Source organism: Chiloscyllium punctatum, chromosome 33 (assembly GCF_047496795.1).
Source record: "Chiloscyllium punctatum isolate Juve2018m chromosome 33, sChiPun1.3, whole genome shotgun sequence".
Taxonomy (NCBI): Eukaryota; Metazoa; Chordata; class Chondrichthyes; order Orectolobiformes; family Hemiscylliidae; genus Chiloscyllium; species Chiloscyllium punctatum.
This window is the reverse complement of record NC_092771.1, coordinates 70,658,807-70,681,895: the sequence shown is the minus strand read 5'-3', so window position 1 is coordinate 70,681,895 and position 23,089 is coordinate 70,658,807.

Sequence of the window (23,089 nt, the reverse complement as noted above, 5' to 3'; positions counted from 1 at the left end):
TACAGAGAGTAGTGGGAAATATTGGGTACAGAGTGCTTCAGGGCATGTTGAGACTGGATTGTTGTTGAAAATTGAAAATTCCGTACAGATTTCTTTTGCAAATATCGTGCATAGAATGTTCCAGTCAATGTTGAATATTGAATGATTTGGCGAAATTCAGTTTCAGAATATTCCAGAGAGTGCCAAGTATAGACTTTTTCGGGGAATATTGGGTATACAATGTTCCGAGCAATGTTGGGTAGTCAATGTTCCGGGAAAGCCAGTAATGTAGTGGCCTATGGAACACTAATTAAACATTTTTCGAGGCAATATCGGTTACAGAATATTCCGTATGAGGTCTGAAATAGAACTGCCCAGAGAATGTCAGACGCAGAATGTTCTGTGGATTGTGAGTGATTGTATTTCCCAGGAAAAGTCGTGAGCACAATATTGCAGAGATCTCGGGTACCGAATGATCCGGGGAATGTTAGATGCACAAAGTTCTGGAGAACGTCGAGTATAGAGTGTTCTGGCGAATGTTGGATGTGCAATGTTCCAGTGAATGTCGGTTACAAAGTGTTCTGGGAAATGTTAACTACAGTGTGTTGCATGCAATGCCGAGTATAAAATGTTCTATAGAATAATGGTTACAGAATGGTCCATAGAATGTCAGGTATAGATTGCTCCCCAGAATTTCAGGTACCAAGTTTTCCAGGGAATGCCAGTTACAGAATGTTGCGGAGAATATCAAACAGAGAATATTCGAGAGAATGTCGAATATACAATGTTCTGTCGAATATTGGATAGAGAATATTTCAGAGAATGTCGAGTAAAGAATGTTCTGAAGAATGGAGGGTTTCGAAGATACTAGAGAATGTTTGGTAGAGAATGTTATGGGGAATGTCGGGTATGGAATGTTCCATCCAGTGTCAGGATTTGACTGTTTAAAGCATTTTTGTGCGCAGTATGTTCTGGGGAATGTCGATTATAGAATGTTATGAGGAATATCGGACATAAAATGTTCTAGGCAATATTGGATATGGAATTTTCTTGGGAAATCGATTACAAAATGCTTCATAGAATGTCGGCATAGAATATTTCAGGGAAGTTCGAGTAGACAATGCTCTGGGGAATTTCGGTATGGCATTTTATGCAAAATTTCGGCTGAAGAAAAATCTGGGGAATGTGGGAGACCAAATGCTCCAGGAAGTGTCATTTGCCGAACATTTCCAGAATATTCTGGTGTATGTCCTTTGCAAAATGACCTTGGGAATGTAGGGTATCGAATATTCTGGGGAATTTGGGTGTACAATCTTCAAGGCAGAAGTGGGTACTGCTGATGCTGGAGATTTGAGTAAAGATGAGAATGTTGCTGGAAAAGCAGAGCAGTTCAGGCAACATCCGATGATCCAAAAAATCGACGTTTTGGGCAAAAGCCCTTCATCAGGAATGATGCTCGGATCCTCGCAGGGAGAAAGATAAATGAGAGGGGAAGGGCTGCGGAGACGTTAGCTCAATGTGCAATAGATGGATGGAGGTGGCGCTGAAGGTGATAGATCAAATAAGAGGGTGGAGTGTATAGGAGGGAAGGAAGACTGACAGGTGGGACAGGTCATGTGGACAGTGTTGAGCTGTAAGTTTGGGACTGGGCTAAGGTGGGGGAAATGGAAATGTAGAAACTGATAATGTCCTCATTGATGCAATAGGGTTTAATGGCCCTGAACCAGAAGATGAGGCGTTCTTCATCCAGGCTTCAGGTGGAACCGGAGTGGCGTGGATGAGGTGCAGGACCTGCATATCCTCTGCAGAGTTGGAGGGGGAGTTGAAATGTTCGGCCAGAAGGTGATCGGGTTGGTTGGTGCGACTGTCCCAGATATGTTCTCGAAAACATTCTGCAAAAAGATGTAGAATAGACCACATCGTGAGCAACAGATCAATAAATGACGTATGGAAGTGCACGCAGAACTTTGATGGATGTGGACGTCTCCTTTGATTTCTTGGACGAAGGTGAAGGGGGAGGTGTGGGCTCAGGTTATGCAATTCCTGCCGTGGCAGGAGAAGATGCCAGGAGAGGAGGGTGAGTTGTTAGGGGCAGTCGAACTGACCAGACAATTGCAGAGGGGAAAGTCTTTGCGAAAAGCGGATAGTGGTTTATAGGAAAATATATCCTAGTGGTGGGTCTGTTTGTATGTGACGAAATTTCAGGCGAATGTTGTGTGCAGAATGTTCAGGGGAATGTCCGGTATTGTTTGGTCCATGCAATGCCATGAATAGTATGTTCCAGGGAATGTCTGGTGTGCAACGCTATGGGAAATCTCGGTTGGAGATACTTTGAGTATTGTGGGTTGCGAACATTTCATACAATGGGGGTTCTGGCATATGTCGTATATACAATGTTATGGGAGAAATCATTTGCAGAATGCTTCAGGAAATGCTGGCCATGCATTGTTGTGGAGAATTTCAACACAGAATATGTTTGGAGAATGTCAAGTGTAGAATGTTCCAGTCAGTCTTAGGTATTGGATATTCTGGGGAGGTTCAGTTACAGAATGATCCAGGGAAGCTTGTTTTTGAACGTTTCAGGGTACGTCGTGTACAGAATGTTCTAGCGAGTGTCAGGTATAGAATAGTGGACAGACTGTCGGGTGTAGAATATACAGGTAAATGTCGGGTGCAAAATGTTCTGGAGAATGTCGGGTAAAGAATATTTCAGGGAAAGTACGGATTGAAAATTCTGGTGACAGAGTGTGTTGCTGTGCTATTCCAGCCGCATTCGAAAATCTGATCTCTAGCTACTGCAGTCCTCACATTTTCCCCATAGAAATTTTTGGAAAATGTCTGGTACAGAATGTACCACAGAAAGATTGTTGCGGAATATTCCAGGGATATCGGGTACAGAAAGGTTGAGGACATGTTTGCATAGAATGCTCCACAGAATGTCGATTGCAAAATGTTCAGAGGAATGTTAATTGCAGAATGTTCCAAGGAATATCAGATATAAAATGCTCCGTACAATATCGGGTACAGATTGTCCATGGAATGTCAGGTATAGACTGCTTCATCGAATGTCAGGTAGAATATGTCCCGTTGAATGTCGGGTACAAAATGTTGCTGAGAAATTCGCGTCCAGAATATTCTGGAGAATGTCAGGTCCACAATGTTCTGGAGAAGAACATGGGCAGAGCATTTCAGAAAATATTGAGTAGAGAATATTCGAGAAAATGAATTGTAGAGAACATACCGGAACATGTCGAGTATAGAATAATCCTGCGAATGTTATTTGCAGAATTTTCCAGAGAATGTCGGTTAAGGATGTTTTCAGAGAAGGTCGAGTATAGAATGATCTGTGAAAATTCGGATATGGAAAATTCTGGAGAATGTCCGGTAAAGAATTTTCTGTTGAAAGTCTGGTGGATAGCGTTCCCGAGAATGTCGTGTGCAGACTGTTGTTCAGAATGTGGCAGAGAGTGTAGGGCAGAGAATGTTCTGGAGAATGCCGATTATAGAATATTCCATGGAATGCTGGTGCGGACTGTTTGGGCCAATGTCAGGTGCGGAAAGATCCGGAGAGTGGAGTGTATAGAATGTTCTGAAGAATGCCGAGTGTGGAATGTTCCAGCCAATGTCAGGTACAGAATGTATTGGCGAATGTCAGGTATTAAATGTTATGTACAATTTCAATCTTGGAATGTTACTGGAAATGTCAGGTACGGAATGAACTGGGCAATGTTGAGTAGCAAATGGTACAGGTAATGTCATCTAATAGAATGTTTTGGCAGAAGGAGACGAATAGGATGTTCTGGGAAATGTGGGATGCAGAACCTTCTGGCCAATTTCGGGGGAATGTCAGGCTTCGTATGTTACATGAAATGTCCTTTGCAGAATGTTCCAGGGAATGTCAGTATACAATTTTATGGACTATCTCGGCTGTAGATGTTCTGGGAAATGTCGGTTTCAAACGTTTGAGACAATTTTGACAAAGAAGTGTCCAGAGAAATGTTGGAAATGCAATGTTCAGCGTTATATACGTCCAGACTGTATCAGGGATCTTAGGTATGGACTGTTGTTGCGAATGTCCATATAAATTTTTTCGGAGTAGGGAATGGTCATGTCAATGTTGGCTAATGAATGTTCTGGTGAAATTCAATTAAATAACATTCCGGGGAATGCCAGTTATGGAATGATTCATGGAATGTCAGATTTAAAATATTCTATGGAATGGTCCGTACACTGCCAGGCATTCGCTTCTCCATGGAACGCCTGGTACAAAGTGCCCCAGAAAAGTTGGACTCACGCTGTTTTTGAGGATATTGAGTATAGAATGTTCTGCAGAATGTCGTGTATACAATGTTCTATAGAATATCGGGTACATAATATTTCAGAGAATGTCGAGTATTGAATTATCTGGGTAGTGGAGGGTACAGAACATTGCGGAGAATGTCAGGTCGAGAATGATACGGGGAATGGCATTTATGGAATGTTCTGTGGAGTACGAGGTACAAAATGTTTAAGGCATTTCCATATCCATAATGATCCGGTGAATTTCGATTACAAACTCTTCTGAGGGATATCAGGCATAAAATGCTCCGGACAACGTTGGGTATGGAATTTTCTGGGGAATATCACTTGCAGAATGTTTCAGATAACGTCGGTACAGAATGTTCCAGAGTATGTCGAGTATACAATGTCCAAGGAAATTCTGGTAAGGAATGTTCTAGAATAAGGGAACAGTATGTTCCACAGAATGTAGTGTATAGAATGTTCCAGAGAGTGTTGTGCGCAGAGTGATCTGGGGAATGTTGTTTGTAGAACATAACTTGGCACGTCGGGAAATGGAAGTTCTTTGGAATGTCAGCTATAGGATTTTCGATGCCCTGTTGGCGACAGAATATACAGGGGAATGCTGTGTGCAAAATGTATTCGAAAATGTCGGTGAAAAAATGTTTTAGGTTATGTCAGATACAGAAATCTCTGGGTGTGAATGCTCTGTTGGAAAAGCACAGAAAGTCAGGCAGCATCCGAAGACATTTTCCAGCAGCACAATGTCCACTCTGATCTCCAGCTTCTCAGGTCCTCACTTTCTACACATACACTTTCTGGGGAACGTCCAGTATAGAATGCAGCAGGGAAACACTATTTCAATATATTCCAGAGATTTCGGATGTAGAAAGTTTTGAAAAATGTTGGGTATACGATTCTCCATGGAATGTCTGGCACAGAATATTCTATAGAATTAGGTTTAGAGAAATGCCGGTTGCTAAATGTTCAGGTAAAAATTAAGTAGAGAATGTTCGTACGAATATCGGTTACATATTGCTGCTTGACAGTTCAGAAATAGAATTTTCCAGAGGATCTCAGATGCTGAATGTTCGGGGAAATGCCAGAGATGGAAATGCCCCCTGGAATGTCGGGTGTAGGATGTTCCGGAGAGTCTGGGTACAGAATGATGCACAGAATGTCGGTTATAGAATGTTCCAGGGCACTTCTAGTCTGGAATATTCCAGGGCACGTCTGACACAGAACGTTCCACGGACTGTCAGGTGCAGAATGTAAAGGTAAAGGTAAGATGCAAAATGTTCCTGAGCAGGTCAGGTAAATAGTTTTTCAGGGATTGTCGGATACCGAATGTCCTGGAGAGTATTAGGTATAGAATGTTACAGACAATTTCGGGGACAGAACGTTTTGGTGAATGTCAGGTGCAGCATATTTCGGGAAATGTTGGGTACAGAGTATGGGAGCGACGAGAGCGTGGGTGTATTGCACCATGCACAAAAGGGGACGGTTCTTACCCGAGAGACCATCCATCTTTGTACGTGGAGAAGTGAACCCGATGGGAATGTGTCCCTGCTTCTGAATGAAGAGGCTCTGGCTCCCGCCAGGCCAGAGGATATTCACAAACAAGATGCAGCCTGTCAGGTTACAGCAGCATGAATTGGATGCAATAATAAGGGCTTAGTCATGAAAATGAGAACGTATAAACCATTTTCAGATCAGTTGACATGGTTAGTTATATCAATTTCTCATGTCACTTCACAGACCCAGGAGGCTGGGGAGATATCTGCTCAGGACAAAGTACTGCTCTAGGAAGTTCTACTCGGAACAACTCGGCAATCTACAGAATGTGGGAAACTGTGTAGAACATAGCAGTGCATCTGCACTCCACGTGGAGCTGTGCAAACGACAGCAGTGCATTGATTTTCAAACACAGACTAGATATCTGTCTAGCACTGGGAGTTATGCAGAACACAGCAACGCATTATTCTCTTAACCGGACTAAATATCTGTCCTAACTGAGAGTTATGGAGACGACAGTAGTGCATTGATCTGCAAACACAGAGTACATATCTTTTCAAGTATGGTGCTGGAATCGCACAGCAGGTCATGTAGCATCCGATGAGGAGGAGAATCTACATTGCGGACATAAGCCAAACCTTCAATTCTCCTGCTTCTCGAATGCTGCCTGACCTGCTTTCCTTTCCGAACAGCACACTCTCGATTATGATCTACAGAATCTGCAATCCACACGTTCTTCTGTATATCTGTCGAGCACGATGAGCTATGCAGGTCACAGCAGCGCAATGATCAGTATACCCAACCAATATATCTGTCCAGCACAGGGATTTGTGCAGACCACGACATTACTATTTTATCCAGTCTATTTTGAAAGATGAGTAAAAGTATTTTACTGCGTCGTCTATTTTTTAATAATATTCTTCCAACTTACAGTGAGATTGGATTGTCAATTTCTGAAGATAATCCAATTTCAGAATACAGGCAAACATGGCAAGTTTATCTTCTTCTGTTAATATTTCATGAACAGCATTGTAAAAAATCGGACAAAACGACTCTGAATCTCTAAAGATAATGCTAGAAGAGGAAAACAGCAGAATTGCCCTAATGATGGCAGCAGAATTGCAATGTTCCAGCTTGGACCTTCTCTGTTCCATCTGCTCTTACAGATTTTTGAGTGGGAGCAGCGGCAGAGTAAAAGCGAACCCGGGAGACTTCAGCTAAGGTAAGACAGTTTGTTTTAAAATTACTTACCTGTAGCGGGCAGCGGAGTTTTTTTTCTCTCTCTCTTCACAGAAAGAGCGGGAGCAGCAGAGGAAGTGACGGCAAGCAGAGGGGCAGCCGGGAAGGAGAACAGTAAGTATAAATACTCACCCTTTTACACCAACGGTCATTTGAGTGGGAGCAGCGGCCGAGTAAAAGCGAACCCGGGAGACTTTTCACCGCAGAGAGCGGCGCGAGCTGAGCGGAAGTGAGGTTGGAGCGCAGAGCTGGTCGGGAAGGTAAGTGATTAGTATTTGAGTTGGTGTGTTCTAGGAAGTTTGTGGGGGATCTGCCTTTGGAGCTAGTATGGGCTGAAGTCAGAAATAGGAAAGGTGCAGTCACCTTGTTGGGTGTTCATTATAGGCCCCCAAATAGCAGCAGAGATGTGGAGAAACAGATTGGGAAACAGATTTTGGAAAGGTGCAGAAGCCACAGGGTCGTAGTCATGGGCGACTTCAACTTCCCAAATATTGATTGGAAGCTCTTTATATCAACTAGATTGGATGGGGCGGTGTTTGAGCAGTGTGTCCAGGAAGCTTTTCTAACTCAGTATGTAGATTGTCCAACCAGAGGGGAGGCCATATTGGATTTGGTACTCGGTAATGAACCGGGACAAGTGATGGGCTTGTTAGTGGGTGAACATTTTGGTGATGGTGACCAAAATTCTGTGACTTTCACCTTGGTTATGGAGAGAGATAGGTGCGCTCAACAAGGTAGATTTTACAATTGGGGGAAGGGAAATTACGATGCTGACAGACAGGATTTGAGGAGCATAAGTTGGGAACATCGGCTGTCAGGGAAGGATGTGGTGGAAATGTGAAACTTTTTAAAGGAGCAGATACGACGTGTCCTTGATATGTATGTACCGATCAGGCAGGAAAGAAATGGTCGTGTGAGGGAGCCTTGGTTGACGAGGGAGGTTGAATGTCTAGTAAAGAGGAAGAAGGAGGCTGACATATGGTTGAGGAAACAGGGTTCAGACAGAGCAGTGGAGGGATACAGGATAGCTAGAAGGGACCTGAAGAAAGGGATTCGGAGAGCTAAGAGGGCATGAAAAATCCTTGGCGGATAGGATCAAGGATCACGTGAAGGCATTTTATGCGTATGTGAGAAACCTGAGAATGACGAGAACGATCAAGGACAGTAGTGGGAGATTGTGTATTGAGTCGGAAGAGTTAGGAGAGGTCTTGAACAAGTACTTCAGTATTTACGAACGAGAGGGACCATATTGTTGAAGAGGAGAGTGTGAAACGGACTGGTAAGCTAGAAGAGAAACTTGTTAGGAAGGAAGATGTGTTGGATATTTTGAACAACTTGAGGATAGACAAGTCCTCCGGGCCTGACGGGATATATCCTAGGATTATGTGGGAAGCAAGAGAGGAAATTGCAGTACCGTTGGCAATGATCTTCTCGTCTTCACTGTCAACGGGGGTGGAACCAGGGGACTGGAGATAGAGAATGTTGTGCCCCTGTTCAAAAAAGGGAATAGGGATAACCCCGGGAATTACAGGCCAGTTAGTCTTACTTCTGTGGTAGGCAAAGTAATGGAAAGGGTACTGAGGGATAGGATTTGCGAGTATCGGGAAAGACACTGATTGATTAGGGACAGCCAGCACGGATTTCTGAAGGGTAGGTCTTGCCTTACAAGTCTTATTGAATTCTTCGAGGACGTCACTAAGCATGTGGATGAGCGTAGACCGGTGGATGTAGTGTACATGGATTTTAGTAAGGCATTTGATAAGGTTCACCATGGTATTCTTATGCGGAAAGTCAGGAGGCATGGGATAGAGGGAAATTTGGCCGATTGGATAGATAACTGGCTAACCGGTCGAAGTCAGTGGTGGTAGATGGTAAATATTCAGCCTGGAGCCCAGTTACAAGTGGAGTTCCGCAGGGATCAGTTCTGGGTCCTCTGCTGTTTGTAATTTTTATTAATGACTTGGATGAGGCAGTCGAAGGGTGGGTCAGTACATTTGCAGATGATACGAAGATAGGTGGAGTTGTGGACAGTGAGGAGGGCATTTGTCATTTGCAAAGGGACTTCGATATGATGCAGAGCTAGGCTGAGGAGTGGCAGATGGAGTTCAACCCTGCCAAGTGTGAGGTTGTCCATTTTGGAAGAACAAATAAGAATGCGGAATACAGGGTTAATGGTAGGGTTCTTAGTCAGGTGGAGGAACAGAGGGATCTTGGGGTCTATGTACATAGATCTTTGAAAGTTGCCACTCAGGTGGATAGAGTTTGTAAGAAGGCCTATGGTGTGTTATCGTTAATTAGCAGAGGGATTGAATTCAAGCGTCGTGAAGTGATGTTGCAGCTGTACAGGACTTTGGTTAGGCCACAGTTGGAGTACTGTATGCAGTTCTGGTCGCCTCACTTTAGGAAAGATGTGGAAGCTTTGGAGAGGGTGCAGAGAAGATTTACCAGGATGTTGCCTGGAATGGAGAATAGGTCGTACGAGGATAGGTTGAGAGTTCTCGGCCTTTTCTGTTTGGAACGGCGAAGGATGAGGGGTGACTTGACAGAAGTTTATAAGATGATCAGAGGAATAGATAGAGTAGACAGTCAGAAACTTTTCCCCCGGGTACAACAGAGTGTTCCATGGGGACATAAATTTAAGGTGAAAGTTGGAAGGTCTAGGGGAGATGTCAGGGGTGAGTTCACTACCCAGAGAGTGGTGGGGGCATGGAATGCGCTGCCCGTGGGAGTGGTAGAGTTAGAATCATTGGCGACCTTTAAGCGGCATTTGGATAGGTACATGGATGGTTGCTTAATCTAGGATAGAAGTTCGGCAAAACATCGTGGGCCGAAGGGCCTGTTCTGTGCTGTATTGTTCTATGTTCTTTTTTTTACAATCTCTTTTCTGAACTGATATGGTCCAAACCTTTTAACTTGTTAATGTTATTCGGACAGGAATGGAAGGATGAGTCCCAGGCTGGACGTCGATTCAGGGAGAAGAGTCAAGTGGGGAGTCAACGACTGGAAGCTGGCATGAGGAGGCGATGTCTCGAAATTTAAACCACAATGCGGTCTGGAGTCGGCTGGGTCCCGAGTGGAGATTCTGTGAGGTCTGCAGACTACGCCTGGGGAGGTCTGGAGACTTGATGCGAACTGTAGATTGGGTCCAGTGCGGTGTTGAGACTAGGCCTGTTACCATCTGCAGATAGGGGTAAATGTGGTCTGGAGACGAAGAACAGTGCATTCTTTAGTCTGAACTTGGGCTCAGGGTGGTCTTGGGACTACGCCCAGGCTGGTCCAGAGACTTGGTCCAGTGGTATCTGGAAATCTAACCCAATGTGGATTGGAGACTCGGCCAGGCGCAATCAGGAGACATAGCTCATTGAGGCCTGGAGACTCAGCCCAGTGCAGTCTGAAGACTCGAAACGGTGTAGTCGCGAAGCATGTCCCAGACACTTGGAATCAGCGCAGAGTCTGCCTCAGGTGTGGTTTGGAAAATCGACATTGAGGTCTGGAGACTCATGACTGGGTGATCTGTACACTCAGAACGTTGTAGTCCGGAGACTGCGCTGGTGCAGTCTGGACTCTTTATGTGCTGCAGTCTGGGGACTGGGCCCAGTGTGGTCAGGAGAATGGGCTGCATTTGGACTTGAGACTGGGGACAGTGTTGTCTGGAGACGGTGCCTTGTGCGATATGGAGTCTAGACCTAGTGCAGTCTGTGTACCCGGTCTGGTGCAGTCCAGAGACTCATTCTAATGCAATCTGGGGATTCCACGGGGTGCCATCTGGAGACAAGGTCCAGTGCAGTCTGCAAACTGAGCCAGTAGCTGTCTGCAGACTCAGCCTGCTGTAATTTGGAGACTCAGCATGGCCCAGCCTGGAGACTGGGCCCAGTACCGTGTGTATACTCAGTCATTATAGTCTCAGTCTGGTGTGTTGTCAACACTGGGCCAAGTGTGGTCTTGACATATGGCCCATTGCAATCTGGTGTCTAGGCCTTGGGCAGTCTGCAGAGTCGTCCACGTTTGGTCGGGAGAATCTGTGTTGTGGAGCCTGACACCAGTGCAGTCTGCAGAGAGGTTCCTGTGTTCTCGAGCCTGGGCCTAATGCAGTCTGGACAGTCTGCGCATTGTGGCCTGCAGACACAGCTTGGTGCGTTTTAGAGCGTGAACTGGTGCGATCTGGAGCCTGGGTCCAGTGGAGATGTAGGAGTGTGCAGTTTGGAGTGTTGGCCAGGTGTCATCTGCCGATACAGCCCCATGAAATCTAGAAACGTTGCCGAAGGAAATCCAGAGATTTGTTCTGGTGCCATTTGGAGTCTCAGTCCGCTGCAGTCTGGACATTGAGGCTGGTGCGGCCTGGAGTCTGGGTCTTGTCCATTCTGCAGAATGGTTCGCTATGTGCTGGTGCGGTCTGCAGACTGAGTCCAGTGCAGTCTGGAGACTGGGCATAGTGCGAGCTGCCGGCAGGGCCACAGCAGAATTGGAGACACAGCCTAGTGCAGTCTGGAAACTGGGCCTGTTGTGATCTGCAGACACGGTATGGTGCAGATTGGAGACTGGGTCCAGTGCAGTTTGAAGACTGAGTCAGGTGCGGCCTGGAGACGCAACGCAGTGTGGTCTGGAGACTCGGCCTAGAATGGTCTGGTGACTCAGTCTTGTGCGGTCAAAAGACTGGGTCTGGTGCGGTTTGGAGTTTTGGCATGCAGCTGTCTGGAGACTTGGACTGGACCATATTTGGACTGGACACTGGACCCAATATCATGTCGAGACTGCGCTCGGTTTAGTCTGAAGATAGAGCCTGCTCAGGTCTGGAGGTTCGAGCCTTTGCTGTCTGGACAGCAATGTCCAGTGCAGTCTGAAGATTGAGCCAGTTGCAGTCTGCAGATGAAGCTTTGTGCGATTGGGAAACTCAGTGCAGTCTGCAGACTGAGCCCAGAGCAGTATTAAGACTCCACCTTGCGGGTTGTGGATTTTCAGTACGGTGTGGTCTGGAGACTGGTTCTAGTGTGATCTGGTGACTCTGCCCAGTTCATTCTGTAGATGTGGTCCCGTCTTGGGACCCGCATTAGTCAATCTGCAGACAAGGTCGATTGCATTGAGCAGACTCATGGTGGTGCTTTCTACAGATTCAGTGACGTTCCCTGACGTGGCCCTGTGCAGCCTCAAGATTGGACCCAGTCTGGTCAAGTGACTCAGCCCATTGCATTCTATAGACTTCGTGCGGTTTGGAGTCTTGCTCAGTACTGTCTGTGGACTGGATCCGTTGTGTTCTGGGAACAGGTCACAGTGCCATCTGGAGAATCAGTCTGGTATGGCTGGAAGATTGACCAGATATGGTCTGGCGACTGGGCCCAGTGCGGTCTGGAGTTTAGGCCTGGTGTGGTTTGGAGATTGAATCCAGTGTGTTCTGGAGACTGGGGAGTTTTGGTGTGGAGATTCGGCCTGCAGTCGTCTTGAGACTGGACTAGTGCAGTCTGGAGACTTAGCCCGGTATGCTCTGGACACTGCATCCTCGACAGTCTGGAGCTTTGTCCCTCTGAAGAATGTGCGTGGTTTGGTCTGGAGTCAGCCTGGTTGGTTTTGGAGACTTGGCCTGGCGCTGTCCAGACAGTCAGCTATTTGCAGTCTGGAGGCTCAGTCCAGGGTTGTGTGGAAACATGGCTATTTGTGGTCTGGAGACTGGTCCAGTGCAGACTGAAGACGTGGCCTGGCGCTATTTGGAGATTTTGTTAATTGCGCTCTGAAGAGTGGGCCCATTGATGTCTGGAGACTCGCGCCAGTTCCATTCTTTGTAGACTCAGCTAGGTGGTGTCTGCAGTGTCAGTACAGTCCTGTCTTTGAGCTCTAGGCCTGTGTGCAGGGAGAATCGGTTTGATGCAGTCTGGAGATGCGGCCCACTGAGGTCTGGAGACTTTGTTCCGTGTGCTCTTGAGACGGGGCCGAGTGCAGTCTTAAGAATCAGGCCGTTGCAGTTTCAAGACTAGGACCAGTATGTCTAGAGACTGGGCTCGGTGAGGTCTGGTGGTTCGGTCCGGTGCTCTCTGGAAATATTGTGCAGTACCGTCTGGGCATTTGGCCTGGTGCAACTTCTAGACATGGCACTGTGCAGCCTGGAGACACAGGCTAGCCTGGGCTGGAGACTGGACCCGGTGTGGTCTGGGTTTCGGACTGCTGCAGTCTGGAAGCTTTGCCTTTTTACAGAGTGAGACCATTGTAATTTGGAAACTGGACTCAGTGCAGATTTGAGACTCAGCCGGCACTATCTGAACAGTCAGCCTGGCCTGTTCTGTGAATCAGCCTGTTCCAGTAGATGTTAATTGGCATTGCTAGCAGGATTATGCAGCAAAACGTGATAGGAGATACTGCGTCTGTGTTCAAGAAAAAAAAGGAGGTATCTGTAAGGTATCAGCAGAGAGGTTCATGTGAACATCGAGCCCAGCATGAAGAATGTAGTGTCGTTAATTCCAGAACTGTATGGGAGTTCAACAGTTAGCTGTGTGAAAACTCTCTCTTTCTCTCCTTCTGCCCTTCCAACCTTCAACTGTCAGCATTTGTTCCAATGTGCTGGTTTTTAAAGGGGGCTGACTTATTGAGTCTGTTGTGTATATTCAACAACAGCATAATTCAGTCGAGTTTGGATAGACGGAGTGCTGGACGGGATCTTTATTCTGTGGTCTGTGTATCATTGACAGCATTACACAATCAGGTTTTGCCTGTGTTAATATCTGACAGTCAATCTCACAAACGTACTCTGGGTAAATTGCACTGTACAATTACCGAAACACATTGCAATTTACTTGTCTGGACTGCCTGATGTTTTGAGTGGTCTGACCTCGTCCATAACAAATTGGAGGCACTTTGCAGAATTCTCAACTCTGAGTGGAATGTCCTAGTGCCTGTATTTCGGCTGTTGGTTTGGTCCGGGTAGTCACAGCTTGGGAAAGTAATGGTACTTTCAGACGGAAAGTTTTCTTAAAGTGCATTCGGTGACTTTGAAATTATTTCAAAACGTGAATAAAAACAAGCTGGCAGGAGTTGACAGAACAACTGGGATTGGATCTGCCTGCTTCTGTGAGGAAATGAGAGATATTTACAACAGTAGCTCAGCATTTAAACTTGTTGAAAAAACCACCAAAAACACAGATGGCAAGAAATCAATTGTAAATGAAGCAGGTTGAGTTAGAGTCGAGAGATACAGAAAGAGCACAAGGAATGCGACACTTTGAAATCAGAACAGAGGGGAAAAAACGAGAGAACAGCAGAACAGAAAAAAAAGTGCGAGCAGCAGACGCGAGGGCAAAAGAGAGAGCAGAGAAAGAAATCAAGATATAGCAATGGAACATGAAAAGAACTGACACTGAACAAGTAAAGTCAGCTGAAGTGGCATTAGGTAAAGACTGAAGGTAACCTTAGCTAAAAATTAATGTGAACTCCTGAAAGAAAAGAGAGGTAAACTGGCAAGACTCGCAGCTGGAGTGGCTGATGATTATGAGCTGGTCCAGGAAACTCGGTTTGTCTCCGAAAATCAAGTTCAGTATTTGACGGGGCAAAGAGTAACGCTCACGTTCAAAAGGAAAAGGAGATTTCAATGTAGATCATAAGATTAACATACCACAGGCTGAAAATAAAACGCGTGAAAGGGCCAAAGAAGTTGCAATGTTCCATTTTTTTTTCCATCTTAATAAAGAGGGCTACTGGTAATCAGTGTTCATGGGCTAGGAGAAAGCTAGATGTAGAACAAACAGAATATCCTTGAAGCATTGTTGGACTAGGAACAAACAGTTCAAGGGAAGACAGACAATTGCTTCAGAGTGTACAAGATGAGGAATGTTGATGAAGGTGAAAGTGTAAGAAAAAATCATGCTTGGGTAATCTTAAATCACGTAGGGCAACAGTAGCAGATAAGGATTTACAACATTAAGGAACACATTACCCTCCAAGTCTCTAATGCTGAAGGATGAGGAGGGATGTACTCCTGAGATCCAGAGAAGGTATTGGTAACAGGTGTTCATGGAGAGTGAAAAAAGTACTCAATTGTCCAATGTGAGACGAGAGAGTCCAGAGAAGAATAGAGAATTTGTGGTAGGCGTACTGGACCACCTCTCAGCTCCAGGAATGCAATTTGTGCTTACAAATGATATGGCTGATTCACCGATAGACTGCTTAATCAGGTTGAAAAACCAGTGGAGACGCAACTGAAGTCCTGAAGTATGTTTAGCCACGAATTTCCCTTGATTGTGTGGTTACAAGATCACAGACTCACATGCAGAAGTAGGAGACATCAAAAGTCGCTGAAAAGGAAGCTGAGGGATTTTTCTGAGAACTTTCTTGATCAGATAAGTGACTCAGAACGGGAGAAAATAGTTAAGCATGCAAGTATCTTTAGCACTGCTAAGATTCTAGATTACAAGAGAAACATGATAACCTAAAACAATTCTATCAAAATCATTCAGAGAGAAGGAGAGTGAATGCATCCCTCTGTGTATCACTTAACAAACGAGGTCTTAATTTGGAAATTGAGATCCTTTCACATTCAAACAGATGTGAAATGTGCAGAGATTCAGCAAATTGTTTTGCCAGTAGGGTAGAGAAACGAGGTGCTATGAGTGGCACATGAGTTACCGATTAGAGGTCATTGACGACTGAGAAAATTAAAGGCAAAAATACGTAGACATTTTTACTGGCCTGGTCTACACAATTTTGCCAGACATAACATACCTGTCAGCTAAACGGTCGCCCACAGGCAGTAACAAAACCTGCACCTTTCATTCTTACTCCAGCATTTGGGGAAGCATTCACAAGGGTCGTGATTGATTGTGTAGATCCCCTACCTCAAACAAAAAGTGGGAATAAGCATTTACGAACAACAATCGATATGTCAACAAGGTTTCCAGAATCAATCCCATTATGCAACAGGACAGCTAAACATTTTGTTGACGAATTACTTATTTTTTTATGGATTACCTGGAGATCCAGTGAGGTCAAAGGATCAAAGTTAACATCCAAACTAGTTAAGGATGTGAGGGATAACTTGGGAATAAAACAATTCAAATCTAGTGCCTAACATCCAGATTCGCTTGGAGCGCTACATTGATGGCATCAAACACTAAACATGATGTTGAAGGCTTATAGTCAGCATTATCCAGATGATTAGGATAAAAGAGTTCCATCTTTACTTTCTTTGCAATCAGATGTGTACGGAATGCATCGACCATATTCGTTCATTTGAATTAATTTAGGGACATGAAAAAGATTACCTTTAAAATTGATTATGGAGAAATTAATAGGTCTGAATCCAAAGACCACCCATTTCCACTATGTGTCAAATTTTACAAACCAATTAAATACGGCTGAAGAGTTGGCCAGTCTGCATTTAAATGTATCACAGCATGCATTGAAACAGGAGGCGGATAAGAAATCATAAATTTGCGATTTTGCAATTGGGGATGATGTATTGGTGTCAGTTGCAGTGATGGACGAGCCATTAAATGCAAGGTTTAGTGGACTGTACAAACTAAGAGGAAATTGAGTGAAGTGAACTGCTTGGTCAGGCCTCCAGACAGGAAGAAATTTTACAGAGAACTTCATGTGAATATTTTCACTTTACCTTACACTCGCTACAAGGTGGAAACAGGCCCTTCAGCCCAACAAGTCCACACCGATCCACTGAAGAGCAACCTATTCAGACCCTTTCCCTTATATTTAAACCCTAACTAATGTACCTAACACTACGGGCCATTTAGCATAGCCAATTAACCTAACCTGCACATCTTTGTACTGTTGGAGGAAACCGGAGCACCCAGAAAAACCCACACACACATGGGGAGAATGTGCAAATTCCACTCAGAAAATTGCTCGTGTTGGGATTGAATCCGGGTACCTGGCGCTATGAGGCAGCAGTGTATTTTGAAAACTATTTTGATATGGAAAGAAAGCAAGAGAATAAGGTATAAATGATTATAAGACTGAAGCACGAACCAAGTACTGACGATTCTGAATGGAACATTTATCAAATCAAATTTGTCAATGAGGAACTTGTCAAAAATTGATATAGATTATTGAGTTCGCCTCCAAAAGAACGTCGGAATTGCCTAACAGATTTATTTTTGTCACCTCGGGAGATATGCGGGATTAAACTTGGAAGTATTGAACTAATTGTGCAATGTGTGCAGATAGGAGATGCTGTTCCGATTAAGCAACATCCTTATAGGCATAATCGTCTAAAGTTGGCAAATGTTCAGAAAGATACAGAGAGTATGCTCCAAGATGGCATAATCGAAGTGAGTTTCAGTGACTGGAGCTCACCCGGAGTTATGTTGTCAACGCCAGATGATACCCAACAAGTATCATGTGTGGACAATCGCAAAGTCAACGCCATTGGAAAGACTTGTGCATTTTGAGGACAAAAAATTACTTTTCTAAGTTATACTGGCTCAGAGGCTACTGGCAAGTATATCTCTTAGAGAGAGCAAAGGGAATGCCGACTCTTGTAACGCAAAATGATATACAACACTTAAAATCAATGCCATTTCGTATGAAAAACACTGCAGCCATATTCCAGAGACTGACAATTAAGGTCATTGCGGGATAATCAACTGTGATGATAATGGCTGAAGTCGTGATTTCAGTCACTCATTGAAGGAACATTTACAACACTTATTGGACTTGTTCAATCGATATCCGAAGGCAGGCGCTTTGGTAGACCAGGATCAAAGTGAATTTGCCAAAAGCCAAAGTCACTTTCCTGGATCATGTTATTGGGCATGGACAAATTGTCCCATGGGATGTCAAAATGAAAGTAATGGAGCAATGTCCCACAGCGTCGTCGAAAAAAGCAATACTACAGTTTCTGGTATTGAACTTTAGCAACGTCGCTGCTCCATTCTCCGAATTGTTAAATAAGGGCAAGTAGTTTCAGTGAACAGCAGACTGTCAAAACGTATTTGACTGCCTAAAAGCTCTATTGTACAACTCCCCCAACATTAGCCGCACCTGATTAAACGAAGACTTTCAAGGTGGTTATCAAACCCAGTGATGTGGGTGTCGGTGCTGTGCTCCAGCAAGAGGATGACGAGGGAACAGATTGAAACATCGGATATTTTTCCAGGAAATTGAGCGTTCAACAACAGAAACATTCAACGGTCGAGACTTTAAATTTGGTGTTAGCTTTACAACATATCAGTGTTTACATTACCAGCAACGCTCATGAAACAATTGGTCACACTTATCACAATCCAATGATAGTTGTGGAAAAAAAACATAGGACAAAATGCCAGACTGGTTTGATAGAGCGTGTGTTTACAAACATTCAATTTGACAACTGTGCATGTGGCATGTCACGAAAACCTGATTGCTCAAGTGTTTTCGAGGCTTGAATGTAATACAGCAGCGTTCTGTGGCGGGTTTGCCACTATCTGAATTGGCATGTAGCTGTGCATGTTTGCATTGTTATAATTAGTTTCGTGTTTATGTGTGGTTGAACTACTAATTAGTTTTGGAAGAGTTTTAAGAAAAAAGCCATCTTTTGGTATTGATGGTTCATTTCTGTTTAAGGGGCACAAAGCTAGTTCCATTTTTTCAAAAAGGTGTTCCTTGGCGCAAGGATAATCTGCCCTTGTTTATTTACAGAGGGATCATAAACGGGCCCACCTCCGATCTGACAGGTTTTGCACAGAGATGAAAAGGATTTTGAGATGCCATTTCTTTCTATGTAAACAGTTGAGAGTTTAGCCCAAAATGGTCAGGTTTATGAGTGACCTGTATAATGAAAGGGAAGTGGTAAGCTCTCCAGCTATGTTGTTCAGTCCAGAACTGGCTGGGAGTTCAAAAGTTAGTTGGGTGGAAACTCTCTCCATCTGTCCTTCTAACTTCAACTTGTAACCAAATGTTCCGTTTGTAAAGGGGATTTGCTTATTGGCACTGTTTTTATATCTCGAATCAGCGTAATTATGTCCACTTTGTTGATCTAGTGAAGACTGCGTTCTTATAGTCGTTCTTTATTCTGTTCGATGTGTTTTATTGAGCAATTTTGTGAACATTTTTTTTCTGTTTGGAAACCCTCACTAACTTAATCCAGGTAATTTTCACTGTGCACATCCGAAACAAATTGCAAAGTGATGGTCTGGGCTGCCTGCTTAAGAATGTTTTGCGTGGTCGAGGTAGGCCATATCAGGAGGAGTACAGTTACCAACGAAATCAGAAGTGCAGAAAGGGGGCATGAGACAACTTTGCCAAATAAGGTTGAGAAGAATCAATATAGATTTAAGAACCTTGGACGTGCAGGAGACGAATTAGGTTGATTCGGTTCATTGTGAGTTGAACTCACATAAGTACAGTCAGGAATTTGCAATTTGCCACATGAGATGCAATGGTAAATACTGAGTTATCTCTGGCTCCTCTATCCGAGGATCTGATCATTGTTAATAAAAACAGAAAAATAAAGAAAACGAAGTTAAATCGTAAAACATTGCAGACCATCCTACAATAGTGGAAAAGCACAGAAAAACTGCTAACAATTCAACAACACATTCCATACGTGCCTGGGATGGTGAGTATAACCGTTAAGAACACTTAACTCAGGCGTCGGCGTCTATATTTGCCGAGAGGAGCGAGTGAGGAGACAAGGACGTCTGGGAAGGTACGTCTAACCGTTTAAAACACTTACCCCAGGCGTCGGAGACGAGCAAAGGAATTCTGGGAACTTTTTAAAGTGGATTTACAGGGAGGTGGTCACTCCCCAGACATAGGATAAGGAAAGCTGGGTCACAGACAGGGGGAGAAATGGGAACTGATGTTCAGAGCAGGTATCCCGTGTGGTCGTTCTTCTCAGTAATAAGTATATCATTTTGGATACTGCTTGTTTGTACAGCCTACCAGGGGATAGCCTGGCACAGTGTCTCGGAAGGGAAGGGGGGAGAATAGAAAAGCGCTAGTAGTAAAAAAAATCAATAGTTCGACTGATTGATAGGAACTTTTGTGGTCAGGAACGGGACTTTAGGAAGGTTTGTTGCCTCTGGAATGCCAGCATCCGGGAAGTCGCCGATCGGGTTAATAGGATTCTGAACAGGGCGCATGAGCAGCCAGAAATCGTAGTGCACATATACACAGGAAAGGGATTTAAGATCTGAAAAGTGACTCCAGAGAGTTAAGTTGGAAGCTGAAGAGCAGCAGAAGTAGAGTAGTGAATTCAGGTGTGCTACCGGTGCCACGGGATAGTGAGGTGAGGAACGGTCAGCAAATGCAGATTTATGTGTGGATGTGAGGCTGGTGCAGGACGGAGGGCTTCAACTAACGAGACCATTGGGATAACTTTTTGGGAAGGTGAGACCTGTACATGAAGGACGAGTTGAACCTGTACTGGAGAGACATAAATGTCGTGGGTGGAAGATTTGCTCATGTAATTCGGGAGGGATAAAACTAGTTTGGCAGGGGTGTGTGAATCAGAGCCACATATCTGAGAGGGGAACAGTAGCAAATGGGCCAGAGACAGGATCTAGTGAATCTATCTGGAAAGTTTCTCAAGCGATGAAACAAAGGGATCGGTTAACATGTGTATTCTTTTATTCAAGGATTGTCAGAAACAAGAGTGACGAACTTATAACATGGTTCACTACTTGAGGTAACGATGGCCATAACGAAGATGTGGGTTTCACAGGGGCAGAAATGGCTGCATGATGTTCCAGGGTTTAGAACATTTAAGACGAACAGGGAGTGTGTAAAAAGAGGAGGGTGTGTAGCATTGCGAATCACAGTTACAGAAATGAAGGTTGCTGAGGAAGGTTCGTCTACTGAATCAGAGTGATTTGAATTTAGGAAGAGGAAGGGAACAGCACACCAATTGAGATTTTTATACAGACCACCTAATAGCAGGAGAGAGATTGAAGAACTCATAGGTTGGCAGATTCTGGAAAAATGTAGAAGTCGTAGGGTTGTTGTTACGGGTTAGTATTTTCAGGAGAACAAAGATTGGAGGTGCCATTGATAGTATCCAGGGCAACTGAAAGCTGCAGCCCCACATCCACAGGATGTAGAGCAGGTCTGAGAAAGGGCAGATGGAGTTAAACTTGGACAAATGCGAAGTGAAGCATTTTGGAAGGTCAAACCCGAATGCTAAATATTGGATTAAAGACAGGATTCTTGGCAATGTGGAAGAAGAGAGGAATGTGGGTGTGCAAGTACATAGATCCCTCAAAGTTGCCACCCAAGTGAATAGCGCTGTTAAGACACCGTATGATTCTCTAATTTACCAAGAAAGTTTAGAAGGAATCACATGGCCACACTTTTAGAATGTACAAATATGTTAGATTTGATTTTAACCAAGAGCAAACGCGAAGTTTAAATTCTAAGGGAGTTATTGAAAAACTGAGATGTTTCAGAGAAAAAGGAAACTGAAGTAGACATATAAAAAATATTATAATTGAGCAAAATGAAATTTTAAAATAAACAAAGAGAGAGCGAGGAAACATTGAAGGAGAGATAGAGGGAAAGAGAGAGAGAAGAAAGTGAACGAGAGAAAGAAGAGAGGGGGAGTGAGGGAACAGACAGAAGAAGAGGGTTCTTGGCTTAACAAAGAAAGAGAGAAGAAATGGTTAAAGAGCGAGAGCAGAAAGAAACTATATATCTCCACACACACACACACACACACACACACACACACACACACACACAGAGAGAGAGAGAGAGAGAGAGAGAGAGAGAGAGAGAGAGAGAGAGAGAGAGAGAGAGAGGAAAAAGAAATAAAGACGAATAAGAATTAGAGAGGAAAAACAAATTAGCTGAGGAAAAAGAGATATATTTGATCTTGAGAATTTACGACCTGATCAGAAAAGTCAAATTCACAGGATGGAGATTTAAAGTGAAGGTAGTGACGTGTATAAAAATGGCAATAATCTGCCACATTTTAAAGAGGAAGATGTTGAAGCCTTCTTTATTTCATTTGAAAAATTGGTGAGTTAGATGGAGTGGTCCGTGCGTTTATGGGTAATGCTAGTTCAGATTAAACTGATAGGCAGAGATAATGATGTATTTGGTGCAATGTCAGATAAGGTGTCAAGACATTATGGAGAGTTTACACAGGCTATTTTAAGCACTTCTGAATTAGTCCCAGAACCATATAGACAACAATTCAGGAAAAAAAAACCAAAACATTTACCAGGTCATACATGTATTGAGTTTGAAATAATTGATCAGAGAAATTTGGATCGATGTGTGCTTGATTTGAAGTCAGATAGAACATTTGAAGAAAGATTATGCTGCTGGAGGAATTTAAAACTCACCGCCAGAGATAGTAAGAATTCACGTGGAGGAACAGGAAGTTCAAAAGTTAGGGAGGGCAGCAACATTAGCAGATAAGTACATGTTGGTGCATAAGACAAGCTTCCTTCCAGAATTTCGTCCTGTGAAGGATAGAAATTGGCAGAAGGGGAGATCCTACACTACTAAACTAAGGGTATGCAGCAATGGTAAGATTTCACAACAGATAACTGAAAGCCCAAGAGGCTGGAAAGGAGGTGAAAATCCTTTGATACTTTCATTACAAAAGTGTTTGACACAGAAAGTTACAGTGTCGGTGGTTTCGGAAGGGCATTGGAAAAAGATTTTTTCACTGCGAGAATTTGGGAGACGTAAAGATAAAGTACTAGTCCTTAAGGAAAGTCAGCGTGGGAAAAGATTTGGTAAAAGAAGCTAAGGTAGTTGCGTTAGTGAAGCTAGTAAAAGAGAATGCAAGAAAAACTGAGGAGCTGCAGGTGAGTGCATAGGTACTGGTTATCAAGTTAATATCTGATGTCTGAAAAGAATAGGCATTTGGATGGGTATATAACTAGGAAGGTTTTGGAGGGATATGGACCGGGTGCTGGCAGGCGGGACTAGATTGGTTTGGAATTCTTTCTCTCCAGTATAATCCGGTTTCATCATGTTTGCGACATACTCATCATATTTTTTCAATCTAGCATCCTTACTAAATAGTTCACCAGACTCAACTTTTATTTTCAATTTCAGGGGGACCACTAAAACTGCATTTGACGGGATCTCCTATCACTGTTTACAGTACCAACACCTCATCCTCTCAGGAGAACGCACGAATCTCCGAGCTTTT